The 15,879-nt window shown below is 51.6% G+C and overlaps 1 long non-coding RNA gene across 3 annotated transcripts; it reads right to left on the bottom strand.

Annotated features, from left to right (window-relative positions):
• Nucleotides 1-11,266: 11,266 nt before the first annotated feature.
• LOC110345291 (uncharacterized) lies at nt 11,267-15,037 on the bottom strand. Of its 3 annotated transcripts, XR_002388516.2 has the most exons (4): nt 14,668-15,037; nt 13,679-13,913; nt 12,014-12,204; nt 11,267-11,587 (listed from the first exon to the last, which is right to left on the bottom strand). It is a non-coding gene; the product is annotated as an uncharacterized LOC110345291 (long non-coding RNA). The 3 variants fall into 3 exon arrangements; XR_002388515.2 differs by lacking the exon at nt 13,679-13,913 and having other exon boundaries at nt 11,276-11,587; nt 14,578-15,037; XR_002388517.2 differs by lacking the exon at nt 13,679-13,913 and having other exon boundaries at nt 11,278-11,587.
• Between the last annotated feature and the right edge of the window lie 842 nt (nt 15,038-15,879).

Consider the following 15,879-nt stretch of genomic DNA (forward strand, 5'->3'; position numbering starts at 1 on the left):
GATGCTATCCGTGTCTCTCTGTGGTGGCCTCTGTCCATTGGAAGGTGGGTCTCATCTCCTTGTCTGTCTTGTCCACTGCTTTCATCCCTGGAGCCTAGAAAACCTGGCATACATATTGCTTGATTCATTAGTTGATAAAGATGAGATTTTCAGACAATACTCAGGAGAAAGCATGCTGTCGTTGGATCCTGGAGGTCTGTGTGTGGTTAGGAAAATGCAGTCACTGAATGCCACCCGTTTAGATGGCTAACCACGGCCATGCCTGTCAGTTCTCTTGTGCTGTGGCCCTAATTGCTGCTCTTTGGAAGTCCTGGGAGTTCCAGGGGCTGTCCCTGCAGGCCCGGGCAAACACTGGGGCCTTCTCCTCCTGACCCTTGACTCTGGGTTTCTTTGTTTTTGTTTTTTGTTTTGTTTTGGATTAGACTTTCCAGGAAACTTGCATCTGAAAAAAGACTTATAAGGCTCAAACAAGCTTCAGTTATTTTTTTATTTTCCTCTGCTACTGGGGATCCAACTTTGGGCTTCAAACAAGCTAAGTAAGTGCTCTACCGCTGAGCTGTATCCCCAGCCCTGAACTGATTGCTTTAATGCTAGGATAAATTTTGTTGTTCTTTTTCTGTGCCTATGGTATGGGGGATTGCCCCCAGGCCCTTTGCACTGATCTATATCCCAAGGACCTTTTCTGTTTTCTGTATTGAGTCAGGGTCTCTTGAAGTTGCTTAGTTGTCCAGGCTGAACTTAAACTTGTGATCGTCCTGCCTCAGCCTCCTAGAATGCTGACATCACAAGTGTGTGCCACTATGCCCAGCACCCGGCTAAAATTATTAAGGCTGCCTATGAACACACAAGGAGAGGCTAACATTTTAGCCATTTAGGAAAGGGAAATCAAAACCACAGTGAAATAAAACTTTACACTTACTAGGGTCACTAATAATAAAAAAGACAGCCAGGTGTAGTGATTCACACCTGTAATCCCAGCACTTGGAGGCTGAGGCAGGAGGATTGCCATGAGTTCAAGGCCAGCCTGAACTACATAGGGAGAGATCCTCCCTCAAAAAAAATCAAGGCTATGCTATTGTAACTTGGAGGGGATGCCTTATTCTTTGATATGTTAAAGCCGACTCATAAAAGCTGACTTTGGAAGAATGTTGCCCTTCATCTTCTGAGTGAAAGGTCTTCCATCTGACACTGTCCATTTTTTTTTTTTTTTTTGCAGACCCTGTGCTTGCCAGGCAGGTGTGGCTCCACCGTGCTACCTCCCGGCCCTGACACTGTCCTTTTTTAGGACAAATCATTTATGCCAAGGGCTGGGGATGTAGCTCACTGGTGCTGTGCCTGCCTGGCAAGCACAGGGTGCTGAGTTCATTCCCCAGTACCAAAAAAAAAAGACATTCATTTATACCAAGACCAATGATCACAAGTTCAAGCCTAACCTGGGTGACGTCATGATTTATGGAAAGACCCCGTCTCAAAATAACTTTTAGATAAGGCTGGGGCTGAACTCAGAATGAAGCCCCTGGATTCAATCCCCAAGACTTCAGAAAGAAAAAAGGAAAGGACAGAAACAATTTATCTTTTTTTAAAGAAACTTATTTTATACTAACCTTAGATTTACATTACAAAAAATGGAAAATATAGTCCCAAGAGTTCTTGTATACCCCGTGCCTAGTGTCCCATTACTAATTTCTTTCTTTTATTCCTGAGACATTGAGACTCTTGTACCTGCCTCAATATCCTGATTTGATACAAAATGTTGACCTTTCACGGTCATTTTGACTTTGGGAAAGAGCCAGAAGTTGCACAGTGCCAGATCTGGTGAAGAAGGTGGGTGAGGACAGGCTGTCATGTTTTTACCAGGCTGCTTTTCCATTGGATGGCACTGGCAGCCATGTTCGCGGTATTTTTTTTTAACCACACCTCATAAACACAGTCACGTAAGCGCACTTCCAGAACTGCTCCAGAAAGAGGCAAGAACGATGGGATAAGTGTGTTTGAAGCGAGGGAGAGTTTTCTGTTCTCCTTTTTTTTTGGTACCCAGGATTGAACTCAGGACCTTGCACTTTCGAGGCAGGTACAGTGCCACTGGAGGGAGAGTTTTTTTTTTTTTTTTCTTTTTTTGGTACCAGGGATTGAACTCGGGTCCTTGCACTTGTGCAGCAGGCGGCAACACCACTGAGCTAAATCCCCGGCCCTATGGAGGAGAGTTTTTTGAAGTTGATTCATGGCTACGTGTATTTTACTGTAGTACATTTAAAAAAATTTAAATGTGGGCCGGGGATTTAGCTCAGTGGTTCCACCACCTACCTGCAAGCACCAGGTCCTGAGTTCGATCCCCAGTACCCCCCCCAAAAAAATTTTTAATCATTCACTGTGTATTTTGATCACCTCTTATAGATGGTAATAGAACATGTCCATAGAGGCAAAGTAGATGCACATCCGGGAAGCTGTATGGTGAGAAGATGAGAGACCTAGGAGGAAGAGAGCAGTGTTCACTATAGAAAGTCACAGTCCCTGCCCAGTTTCTGGAGCTGAGCCAGTTGTTCCTGCTCTGCAGATGGAGGGACCCCAGCGAGAGCCCCACAGACTCACACCCTGTGCCAGCACCCCGTTGCTGTGCCTTCCTCGAGGCAGGGACCAGCGGGCAGGAAGAGGAGTCACTGTCTTGCAGGGTAACTGACCCTGTCATCAGGAGTGGCTGGCTGCTGTCACCCACAGGAGGGACAGAAGTTCCTGTGAGACCTGTGACCAAGGAGGTGCCCCTTTGTGCTCCCCTGGCGCAGTGCAGGGATAGGTGAGCGGCACAGCAACCCCAGGCTGAGAAGGAAGTGAAGACGGGACTCGGCCCCTCCCTGGGAGTATCTGTGGACAGCTTGGGTGTGAGCATCTGCTCCCTCCCTGAGCCCAGCAGCAGCTGTGAGGACTGTGGTCTGTCTGTCTCCTGACCCTGCTTCCCATGGCTTGTGTGGAAGAAAGGCCCTGGGCAGAACCTGAATGGGTGACTCAGAGTGGGCTGCAGAGGACGGGAGTCACCAGGGCCGCTCCTTGGCTCCGTTGGCCTTGCATGGCAGGTGAGCCTGTCCCTCTGGGAAACCCTACTTCCTTCCCTGCAGTCCTGAGGTACATCCTGCACCCCGGATTCTGACTCAGTCTGCTTCTGCAGAGCTGCACCTGTGGCTGGCTGGCAGAGGCGTGGTCCCCAAACAGCCCCTCCTCTAGCTAGCCAAGGCTCTGCTGAAAGGTTGGGTGTTTAAAAAATATTTGTTTCTTTATTTTTGTAGTACAGGGGATTGACTCCAGGCCATTCTCACTGAGCTACATCTCCAGCCCTTTCTTTACTTTTTTTAAAATTTTGAGACAAGATCTCACTAAGTCCCTGAATTGCTCAGGCTGGGCTCAAAATTGAGATCTTCTGCTTCAGCCAACAAGAGTGGTGGGGTTAGAGGCGTGCGGCATCCCACCCACCCTTGTTACTTATTTTGATTTAAAGCACATCGGGTCATCTGTTCCTCTCATTTAGATAACCTGCCCTGGACTATCCTGGGCCCTCCAGGGTCACTCAGGCCCTTCTCAGTATGCTTTTGTTCCATGAGGGACACCAGCCAAGCCCACCCAGCTGCTGCTGCTGCTGCTGCTGCTGCTGCTGCTGCTGCTGCTGCTTCTTCTTCTTCTTCTTCTTCTTCTTCTTCTTCTTCTTCTTCTTCTTCTTCTTCTTCTTCTCCTCCTCCTCCTCCTCCTCCTCCTCCTCCTCCTTCTTCTTCTCCTCCTTCTCCTCCTTCTCCTCCTTCTCCTTCTCCTTCTCCTCCTTCTCCTTCTCCTTCTCCTTCTTCTTCTTCTGCTTCTTCTTTAATTTAAAAGGGACTTGAGGGTCAAGGGGAAAAAGGGCCCTGCCAGCTTCTGAATATGCTGGTGAATACCCTGGTTTGGAGCTCAGCAGAGAACCCCGGGGTGAGATACTGGGCTGATCATTCAGCTGTACACAGCACATCTGAAAGGCTAGGCTCTCCCAGAAGATGGGCTCAGGTGGTGTCTTAGTTATGTTCGTATTGGGACAGAAAATCCAGCACTTGCAATTTAAAGGAGGAGAAGTTTATTTCACGTTTTATTTAATTTTTTTGTCTGTTTGTTTTGAGAGAGAAAATCTCCCTGTGTAGATTAGGTTGGCCTTGACCTCCTGGTGATCCTCCTGCCTCAGCCTCTCAAGTGCTGGGATTACAGGTGTATGCCACCACACCTAGCTGGCTCACATTTCAGAAGTTTCAGTCCTTCCTGGTCAGTAAGGCAGAATGACATGGCAGAGGGACACGGCAGAGGAGAGGTGACCACAGCTGGTGAACAGGAAGCAGAGGGAGACCAAGGGAGGAGCCAGAGAGGGGCAGACTCTTCTGCGGCGTGGTGCCCGCCTCTTCCAACGCATTCCATCTAGATGCGTCAGCCATAAGCCTCCATGATGCAGCCGCCTTTCAAAAGCCCCAGATATGGTCTCTTTAGGCTTTAGGGGAGTCTAGATATAAACCACAACAAACAGGAGCAGAGGGCTGGTATTGTGGGGGTCACCTCTGGGGAAGCGCTCCGCTCAGTGTGGACGGCTTAGAAAGGAAGGGGAGGAGGGCCAGGATGGAGGAGACAGGGACATCCAGGCCACTCATCAGCCCAGGGGTTCAGAGCCAGACTGGGCAACATAGTGAGGCCCCCATCTCTTAAGAAGAAGAAAGAAGGAAGAGTAGCAGCTTTTACTAAAGCCAATGTGATCTAGTTACATAGAAGCAAACTCACTTCCTAGTTTAATCATTACCTTTGCTTACATGTGTTATGTTTTGATTTATTCACCTACAGAGGGATAGGCATCCACTGCTAAAATGGGTACTGCTAGCTGTTGTGAGAATCAAATGAGTCACAGTAATCCCAGCTCTCGGAAGGCTGAGGCAGGAGGATCACTGTGAGTTCGAGGCCAGCCTGGGCTACACTGTGAGTTCGAGGCCAGCCTGGGCTACACAGTGAGTTCAGGGCCAGCCTCAACTACAAAGGAAGACCCTGCCTGAAAAAAAAAGAAAAGAAAAGAAAAGAAAGAATCAAACAAGTCAAATCATTTGGAGCCAGGCACCTCTTGCCAGGCACCTCTTGTTCTAAGAGCTGATGAATGTTGTCATTCTTACCAGTGCTAGGTGCTTACATGCAGGCCCCAGGGCCCTGCCCCTCCCAGCGTTCCAGAACAGTCCTGGCTGTAGCCTGTTGTCCTGGAGTAAAGGTCATCAGTGCCTTCTTTGTCTCCCAATTGTCTCCCAGCTTGGGTAATCATACAGTCACCCCCACAAGATAGAATCCAATCACTACAGTTCTGTGAGCTGGATGTTGCTATCCCAGTTTACAAGAGTGTGGGAACAACACTGTAGCAGTACAGGTGAGGAGGCTCAGGGGAACCATGTCTTCAGGGGGTCCCCCCAGGTTCCTGCCAGAGTTTTGCCCTTCACCTCCGGGGACCCAGGCTAACTGGAGGGCGGCCCCAGGTGACGGCCAGCAGCCTCCCTGGAACACTGGGCACTCAGGAGAGCCGCGGGGAGGGCTGGGCATCCGGCCTGGGCTGGGCGGGCCCCACCAGAGCCCTGCTGCCAGCCGGATCTTTACAGTTGGCCCTGGCACACCAATGCACATGGGCACTCCTGGCAGCCCAGGGTCCTCCCAGTTCCACCACTGCTCTGGCCAGTGCTTCTCTTACCAGGGTGGTGTGCGTGTGTGTGTGTGTGTGTGTGTGTGTGATGAAAGGTAAGCACTCTACTGCTGAACTATATTCCTACATCCTCAGCCCTCTCCTCCTTTCTGAGACAGGGTCTCACTGTGTAGTCCAGACTGTCCCGGTACTCACTATGTAGCACAGGCTGGCCTCCAATCCAGTGACCTTCCTGCCTCAGCCTCCCAAGTGCTGGGATTACAGGCAGGCATGTGCCACCAAGCCAGACTGGAGCCTTCCTTTTCTTTTTTCACTCTCTCAGTTTTCAAATTTAAGAAAATGTTATCTTCACTTTGGACCTCCTTCTTGTTCTTCTGCCACACCTACAGGTTTTGCTTTTTATTTATTTATTTATTTATTTATTTATTTAGGTACCGGGGATTGAATTTGGGTCTTTGTGCTTGCGCAGCAGGCAGTGAAACCACTGAGCTAAATCCCCAGCCCTCAGGTTTTGCTTTTTAGAGACAAGGTCTTGCTTATGTAGTTCAGGCTGGCCTTGAACTCACTATGTAGTCTTGGTTGACCTCAAACTCCCAGCAATCCTACTGCTTCAGCCTCCTGAGTGTTGAGATCACAGGTGTGTGCCACCGTGCCCAGCCCCAGTCCTTTTTATTTTTTATTTTGAGGCAGGGTCTCCTCGAGTTACTAAACTGCCCAGTTTGGGCTTGAACTTGGGATCCTCCTGCCTCTGCCTCCCACAGTGCTAGGCTGTAGCTGTGGGCCACCAATCCACAGCTCATACCTGGAGTATTTTATATCCCTACAAGCAAATTCTGAGAGGCACTAAACAATCTGGTTTCGGGTTTTGGGACTGAGGTAGGAATACCCAAATTACCATTTATGTGACATTGGCCTAACTCTTACATCTTTTTTTTTTTTTTTTTTTTTTTTTTGTGCTGGGGATCTAAGTCAGGACCTTACACTTGCAAGGCAGGCGGCAGAACCACTGAGCTAAATCCCTGGCCCGACATTTGCCTAACTCTTGTTATGATTATCTGACTATTCTTCCGCTTCCCTGATGGAATAGATATTATTCTTGCCCTGCTTTACCAGGTAGAAACTGGGTGCCGAGTCATCATCAAATGGTACAGCAATGAGGACAGGGCCCGGACTTGTCTGAGGCCCCCGGGTGAACTGCTGGGCTGGATCATTCAGAGGGACCTAGGAGAGGGAAGGAATGTAAATGTGCATGGGGGGCACATGTGTCACTCAGTCCAGTCCCACAGCACATGTTTGGCTTGCTCAAGGCCTGGGTTGCATCGCCTACACACATGAAGTGTGGTGAGGGGAGGTTCCAGAGAGGTGTCACGAGTTCACTCCTTCAACAAGCAAGTGCTGACAGCAACAACAGTACTGAGAGCAAGTACTGAGAGCAGTCCCTTAGTACTGCAGGGGCTCCGCTCCAGACCCCCACAGACACCAGAATCCATGATGCTTATAAGAAACATCCTCATGCCTGGCATGATAGAGCACGCCTGTAATCCCAGCACTAGAGAGGCTGAGGCAGGAGGTTCACCATGAGTTCAAGGCCAGCCTGGGCTACATAGTGAGATCCTATATCAATAAAACAAACAAACAAATTAAAAAAATGAAAAAAGGTTCCATTTTTTTTTTTGTTTTTTTGTACCAGGGATCCAACTCAGGACCTTGCACTTGGGGGCAGTTGCAGTGCCACTGAGCTAAATCCACAGACTTACCATATTTTTATCTAAGCTATATAATCTTCCTGTACACTTTATTTTTCTTGAGGGGAAGCGGGGTTTGAGACAAGATCTCACTATGTAGTCCAGGCTGGCCTTGAACTCACTATGTAGCCCAGGCTAGCCCCAAACCCACTGCAATCCACCTGGCTCAGCCTCCTGAGTGCTGGCATTGCAAGTGTGTGTCCCCGTGCCTGGCTTTCCTGTATACTTTACATCATCTCTGATTACTTATACACCTGATACAGTTAAATGCTATGTAAACAGCTATACTGTATTACTTAGGAAATAATGACAAGAAAAAAAAAAATCTAGGGCCAGGGATTTGGCTCAGCGGTTCTACTGCCTGCCTCGTAAGCGCAAGGACCTGAGTTGGATCCCTGGTACAAAAAAATAAAGAAAGAAAAAAAATCTACACAACCATCACAGGACTGACTATATAGTATACCTCAGCAACAATGTAACTTTTATGTATGTGTGCATTTCCTGGGGCTTGAACTCAGGGTCTTGTGCATGCCAGGCAAGTGATCTACTTCTGAACTAAATCCCCAGCTCAGCAACATACAGCTTTTAAAAATGTTTTTGAGACGCCTAAGATGGTTGAGGGGGTGAGGCAGGAAGAGCGTCATGAGTTCTAGGCCAGCCTAAACTACATAATGAGACCCTGTCTCAAAACCCCAAAATAATATATATATATAATGTATATATACTTTTTTTTGAGAGCATGCCTATAATCCTACTACTCTGGGAGGCTGAGACAGGACGGTCACAAGTCCGAGCCCAGTCTGAGCAGTTTAGTAACTTACCAAGATCCTATTTCAAAATTTAAAAAAAGGGGCTGAGGATGTAGCTCAGTGCAAGGGCTTGATCCCCAGTACTGAAAAAAAAAAAAAAAGAGACCCACAGTTGTTTGAACCTGAGAAGTGGAAGTGCAGGTACGTAGGTCCGGCATGTAATATGTACGGGGCAGTGAGGACGCACAGCTGCATGAGCCCGGGCTCTGGAGGGCCTCACGGTCTGGGTGGAGATGCCAAGTACCCAGGTGGGTGCAGAGCCAGCTCTGTGCTGTACTGAAGCTGTGGTCTCGCAGCAGGAGGATTCATTCTGCTGTATAGAAAACAAACACACATTGATGAGCGCTTTGCCATGAGCCAGGCACTGCCCTGGGTGTGGAACAGCACAGAGGCACAGGGGCGTCCCACAGGGAGGCCTGGGTGCCGGTAGGAAGAGGGGGTTGGAGGCCTGGGCTTCCACGGCCACAGGCCCGACTGGGGCTGTCCGTGCTGCCTGGGGATGGAGGTCTCCCAGCCTCTTAGGGCATGAAGACCCCTTCTCAAAAGCAGTTAAAAAGCAGAGGAGTCTGCATGGAGGAGTTTGGCTTTCAGCGTCCACTGACAAAGACTTGAGGCCCTTTGTCCCCTTTGGTCCTACTCAAGCCTCCTCCGGCAGGCTCTTCTGTGGGCTGGAGATGAAACCCTCTTCTGCCCCTGGGCTGCATCCTCAGCCCCTCACCCTGCTGGTCCTGCTTGTCTTCGTCCCTTCCACACTCTTTGAAGCCAGGGGTCTTCCAAACCCAAAAATTTGGCACCTTCCACCCCTACTTGCAGCCCTTTCCCGGCTTCCCCTCGGCCCTGGTCAGGTCTGAGCTCACTAATTCAGCTCTGCAGCTTCTCCTTGGCCCTCTTTGCTCCACCGCACTCTGTGGACAGATGCTCTGAGTGGGTACTGTGTGTTGGGCCCAGTTCTACTTCTCTCCTGCGCCTCTTCCCGCTTCGGGGTGGAGTGGAGCAGGGAGGGGTGGCATCTGGACACCTTTTCTGTTTGCAGTGCTGGGGGTTGAACCCAGCACTTAACAGGCTCTGCACTGAGCTGCACCCCAGCCCTGGCCAGCTTTTATTTATTTTCATTTTTTGTTTTCTTGAGACAGGGTTTTGCTAGGGATTCCATGTTGGCTTTGACCCTTTATATAGCCCAAGCTGGCCTCGGGCTCTCAGGCCTCAGCCTCCCAAGTGCTGGGATTACAGTGTGCACTGCCATGCCCGACCCCCACCCAAGTTTTAAAAATACCTTAGGAGCTGGGACCATGATGAGTCCCTACAGTCCCAGCTACTTGGGAGGCTGAGGCTGGAGGATCACTTGGGTCCAGGGATTGGAAATCAGACTGGACAACAGTGGGTCCCTGTCTCAGAACAATCAAAAATAATAAATAAAGATTCCTTAGCAAGCTGTCTCACACCCTGAGTTATCCATACTATTAATGCTGCTGAAGGGAAGGGAGCGGAGAAGGCATAGCATGCTGTTTGTCAGGGCACGCAGAGCTGTGCCCACTCCCTGCCCCATCTCCCGTCCCAAACCTGAGGGCCGGGGGTGCCCTGCTCTGCTCCCTCAGTGGAGCCTGGGCCAGGGCATCACCTGGCATGAGATGAGGGGAGGTGGAAGCCAACCTGCCAACCTGTGGCACCTGGGCTCTGTGTGAGCCTGGGAGCCTGTGTCCTGCTGGGGACGGTGAGAAGCCCGGATCCCCATCTGCTCTGTCCTGCACCATGACCTGCTCTCCCTCTTGCCCATCTGGCGGGGGCAGCGGTGAAGGCTGGCAGCCTCTCCTCCCCTGTCTCTTCTCTTCGGGTGCTGACACAGCCTGGGCCATCCTCAGAGGAGGCCCAACATCTGGGGCTCAGACTCGAACCCACGCCTCAGGCACTCAGAGGAGCCTAGCACCCGTGCCTTCACAGGGCCAGGAACCTGCTGCAGCCTCAGCCCTTATTTTTCATCTTTGGCCCTTCCCAGTTTGTTTTGGTTTTATGGGGATCAAAGTGTCTGACCCCTCCTGGGGCTGACAGATGAGGGCCCCGGGGCCCTGGTGAGTGTGGGCGGAAAGGCACACAGGGCCTCGTGCCAGGCGGGAGAGCTGGCACTGGGCTCTCAGTAGCCGGGAGGCTGTTGTTCTGCAACCTGATAACCACCTGGGCTGGGCCCAAGATTACACGCAGCTGTTTGAAGTCCAAAGAGATAAAGGCTTCAGAGTGGATAAGGGAGAGGGATGTGCGGGGTGTGTGTGTGTGTGTGTGTGAGAGAGAGAGTGTGTGAGTGCGTGTGCACACATGCCCATGCACGCCTGTTTGCCTCTGACCAGTGTTAACACAGCGTTGCACCCTAAATCAGATCCCAGGCCGTGCAGGGCTTCTGTGTCCCTGCTCTGTGCGTCTCTCCTGATGTCTGGTCCAGGCTGCAGAGCTCTGTTCCCAGCCTGCCTTGCCAACCCTGCTTCTTTGCTGCCCACTGGGCCTTCTCCCCAGGTGCTTCACACCTGCATTTATTCCTCTGAATAAATCCCTTTGTGCCAGGCACAGACTGGGCACCAGAGAGACCATGGGGAAGCCGGGCAGCAGTGTCTCTGCTCTCATGGGGCTTGCAATGGGGGTGACGAGAAGCCACTAATTGTGGCGGGTGGTGAGGGCTGTGAAGGAGATGCTAACTGTGAGTGTGGAGGGTTCTTGGGTGGAGACAGAAGGATGGTTTCAGAGCTCAGGATGGGCTTTGTAAGGAGGTTTGATGGATAAGAACGAGAGCCAAAGCAAAACCTGGAGAGGAGAGCACAAGTGCAAAGGTCCTGGGGTGCAAGTGAGGGAACCCGCTAGGGACAAATAGAAGCTGGGTGCAGACAAGAGTAGTAGAAAATGACAGTAGCTGGGTGAGATGGCACATTCCTGTAATCCCAGCACTCAGGAGGCTGAGGCAGGAGGATTGCCATGAGTTCCACACCAGCCTGAATCACAGAGTGAAAGTGTCTCTAAAAACAAAGAAGCAAAAAATGACAGTGGACAGAGACCCGACTGGATTAGGGCTGCTAAGGAGTTTAGAGGGGATTGGAGAAGATAAAGCCATGGGAAGATGAGTCAGAGGGAATCTGATTTTTATTTTGAAATTTCCTTTGGCTGCTGTGTGGAGACCAGATTGGAGGGACAGAAGTTCTGGGCAGGGAGCCTCGGTGTGGACAGAGGGACTCTGCTCCGCCACTCGCTGGCTGTCAGACCTTAGGCTGGTGGCTGACCGCTTTGTCTGTGCCTTCCCAGCTGAGAAGTCTTTACCTGAGTTCCGTTGTGTCCTGGCCCAGCTTCGGCCTGGGATGTCCCCAGTGGGACTTTGGCACAGAAGCCAAGTGCTATGTGGGAAATCAGAACAGGACTGTTAGAAGGGATGGGCGGGTTGCAGAGGGCCACTGGGAGGAGGCGGTTCAGCCTGAGATCCAAAGGACGCACAAGGCCTCCCAGCAGTGACAGCCCCGCCCAGGAGGCAGGAGCTCCGCCAGGCTGGAGTTACTGTGTGCAGAGTGGCCGAGAGCCAGGTTCTCCAGGCGACAGAGGGAAAAGGAGGCATCCAGATGCCTTCCTGGGCTTTGACGCTAAGGAAGTTGGGTGCTCCTGTTCATTGAGAAACTGCTGTTTCCTTAGAGGGTCTTATGCTCGCTCATTCTCGGGAATTTGTCTTGGTGCCGGGGGTTGAACCCAGGGCTTTTACACTGAGCTACATCTCTCAGCCCTTTTTATGCTTTATTTGAGACAAGGTCTCGCTATGTCACTAAATTCACCCAGGCTGGCCTTGAAGTTTCCATCCTTCTGCCTCAGCCTCCAGAGTGGCTGGGATTGCACATGGCCTGGCATCTGAGGGAATTTTGAGGACTTCTGCACAGGTCTTCAACAGGGTCCTCCTGGCGGCATCCACACCTCATACCCTGCTTCCCTCTGCCTTCGGCTCGCTCGCAGGTTTGTCCTTCTCAGCCTGTGAGGAAAATGACTCTCTCAGACACACCTGGACACCCACCAGGGTACCCAGCTCAGCCTGCTTTCCAGAGACCCAGTTTACCCAGACACCTTGCCATATGGGGAAACTGAGGCCATGTGCTTTCTCTAACAGCCTGCTTTCTAGATTCTTGCAAGAATAGTCATTAGAAAATTCCTTATCTTTTTTTTTTGAGGAGTGGTAGTAGAGATTGAACCCAGGGCCTTTGCACTAAATTATATCCTACACTTCTTAACTACTTTTTATTTTGAGACAGAGACAAGGTCTTGCTAAATTGTAAAGTTGCCCAGGCTAGGCTTGAATATGTGATCCTGCCTCAGCCTCTTAGATTTCTGGAATTACTCTGTGTGCCATCTCACCCAATTTAAAGTATTTCTTGAGCCAGGTGTGGTGGAGTGTGCCTGTAATCTCAGCACTTGGGAGGCTGAGGCAGGAGGATCACTGTGAGTTTTTTTTTTTTTTTTTTGGTACAGGGGATCAAACTGGGGTCATTGCGCTTGCGCAGCAGGCGGCGAAACCACTGAGCTAAATCCCTGGCCCAAGGATCACCATGAGTTTAAGGCCAGCCTGAACTACAAACGGAGACCTTGTCTCCAAAACAAAACTTCTTGAGCTCCCACTGTGTGCTGTTTTATGCATTGGAGACACAGCTGTGAATAATACAGAAGAATCCCATCATCTGCTGGGTGTAATAGCTACTCAGGAGGAGGAGGCAGGAAGATTTTTTTGGGTACTGGGGATCGAACTCGGGACCTTGGACTTGCAAGGCAAGCAGCGGCACCGCTGAGTTAAATCCCTGGGCCAAGCAGGAAGATTTTTGAGGTTAGCTTAAGCAATTTAGCAAAACCCTGTTTCAAAATAAAAAAATATTTTAAAAATAGAGCTGAGATGTAGCTCAGCATGCCCTGGGTTCAGTCCCCACAGCCCCCCTTCACCCCCCTAACCCCCCCCACTTGTTCTTATGGGACTAATATTCTACTTGGGGAGACTGACAATCCAAATATAATTAACAATAAGTACGCAGATAATTGTGTCAGGTGCTGCTATAAATAAAAAGCAGAGGAAGGGGGCTGGGGATTTAGCTCAGTGGTTCCACCCCCTGCCTCGAAAGTGCAAGGACCCGAGTTCGATCCCCAGTACCAAAAAAAAAAAAAAAAAAAAAAATGCAGAGGAAGGGCTGGGGCTGAAGCTGGGCATGGTTGGCCTTGATTTGGAGTCATCACAAGAATGCTGAGCCGGCTGCTCAGGAAGAGGAGGCTCAGGGACCTGCAGCTGGAGGCAAGGCCCTGGCAGGGAGGAGGGACAGGCGGTCTATAGGGAACGAAGAGGACAGGGCCTTTACTTTGTAAGGTGGGGCCTGGGCAGGCTTGCAGGGGGCATGTGGGGCCAGTGTCCCTTCCCTTGAGCAGAACATTACAAGTCTTGGTGTCAGTCAGGACTGCAGGCTACACACCTGAGCCCAGTCTAGACTCTGTCCCAACCAGACTGCACACAGCCTGACCCAGGAACGCTTTGCTTTCTGGTGCATCTGTGGTGGGCCAGTTTTGATGTTATCACAAGCCCGGTGTGGAACATTTGCATTTATTCATTTCCCGGTCGTCTGTCAGCTCTTATCAGCCCATCTGGCTGGCTGCAAGCTTCCTCAGGGACAGATGACTGGGTCTGCCAGTCATTTGAATTAAGAGGTCCTGGGGGGACAAACGAAGTAGGGAAAAGCCGATCCACATCCACAGCCCTGAGAGTTAACGAGTTAAAGTCTAGCCTCAGCTGTACCATTAACTCCCCTGTGAACCTGTTTCCCTATCTGTAAAACAATAGGAATAGACCTGCATCAGTGACTTGCAAACTACTTTAAAATACCAACAGGATCTGTGGATCTCTGCAGAACAATGAATAAGTGCAGGGAAACTTTGCATATGACTGGAGAAGTGGGGTCACAGACCCTAAGGCTTCTCCCAGTTCTGCTGATGGGATTTCACGTGCTCCAAGCTCGGGAGAGAGACTGGTTTTAATCTCGTGTGGGCGATTCAGGATTTGTTTTTGTCGGGTTCTGAAAAGTCTCTCAGCCTCCAGGCCTGGACTCGGGGTGTGAAGAAGGGACGGCCCGCTGGAGACAGGGGAGGTGGCCTTCGGGGTGTGTGGTGGGGGAACAGGAAGTGGGAAGGGGCTGGGTGCCACTGGCAGAAGGCGCAGCACCCAGGACCGCCCCGGATCTGGATGGGCTCTTTCCCTGTGCTCAGGCAAAGGGGGAGAAGGGGCCCCGTGCGTCGGGAGGGTTGTCTCCCCTGCCCACGGTTGAGGATCTGGAAGATGGGGGTGGCCTTGGGCCAATCTGGCACCACCCTTTCTCACCAGGCAGTGCCTCTCCGCACGTCCACACCCAGTGCCTCGCTGGCAGGGGCTGTAACCTGACCCCTGGGTGCCAGGCAGGGGGAGACCCACCCTATCCTCTCCAGTCGCCTCCCCCAGCTCCCTTCACACCCCGAGGCACTCCCAGGCCCAGCCTAGGGAAGAAAGGGTGCTCGTTCGCAGTGGGCGCAGGACAGCTGAGGATTAGGGGCCGATGACAGCTTGTCAGTGTCTCGAGGACAGCTCCATAATCCCCAGAACTCCGAGCTGCAGTGCCCTTTGATCCAGCTTCTGAAAGCTTGATTAGGAGACACAGCCCATGTTTCCATAAAGGGGAGAACGATTGTTTCCAGCTCAGACAAAGGACTCTTTGTACAGCCCTGGGAGCCTCTCTGAGGGAGAGGAGGACGCCCCGCCCGCCCGGGCAGGGCAGGGCAGCCGCGTGGCTCCCGCCAAGCCTGCCGCGCGGAGGGCAAAGGGCGTTTGTGACGTCAGTTCCCCGCCCAGGGCCACACCCAGGTTCGGAGGAGGGGAGGGGGCTCCCTTCCGAATTGCTCCAGTTTTGAGCTTTTCAAAATGCAGCCTTTATCCTCCTTTAGGGCCGATGTCGGGGCGTCTTGCCGCCCCCTGTCTTTGCAGAAAGGGCTGCCTCCTCACTGCCAGGTTTCCACACCTGAGCAAACAGGTATCCGGGTAGGGAGAGTGATTTGGAACTCAGAGTGGGAGTTGGAGCTTGGAGAACATTGGGGAGCCGGAATGGAGAAGGGCACAGAGCGAGGGGAGGCAGCTGTGAATGCAGCAGCAGCTGGCCAGTTGGGAGCTGCCCCGTCCTGCACCTGCTGCCCGGGGCCTGGCCACCCAGCACCTCAGATTTGCAAAGTAAAGCAGGCTGTTGCAGAGGGTGAGAGGGAGAGGGGCTGCCCTGGTGGGGCTTTGGCCCAACCCCAGTTACACCCACTGCACATTTGTTAGTTAAATCCAACGCCGTGCTCCCTACCAGGCTTCTGTCTGTGTGGACAGGCGAGGGAGCCTGGGACCAGCCCCAGACTGGCCTCCTGGTCAGAGGCAGCTGCAGGCCAGGGACTGAGCAATTCAGGGGGACCAGGGCCAGGCATGGGATCTCACCTGTGGAGACCGCAGTGGCTCATTCGGAGGGAAGTAGAAAGTGTCAAATGTCGACTTCCCAAACATTGCCAGAACCACCTCTTCCTGATAGTGCAAAGCCCAACTTATTTTGCACCTTGGTGAGGAAGAGTAAGAATTGGCAGTTTGGTTTAAAATGGGCCTTTCTCATCAGATTGGGGG

Source organism: Heterocephalus glaber, unplaced genomic scaffold, assembly GCF_053883595.1.
Source record: "Heterocephalus glaber isolate CG9 unplaced genomic scaffold, H.glaber_assembly_v1.0 deba00001600, whole genome shotgun sequence".
In the NCBI taxonomy this organism is placed as follows: domain Eukaryota; kingdom Metazoa; phylum Chordata; class Mammalia; order Rodentia; family Bathyergidae; genus Heterocephalus; species Heterocephalus glaber.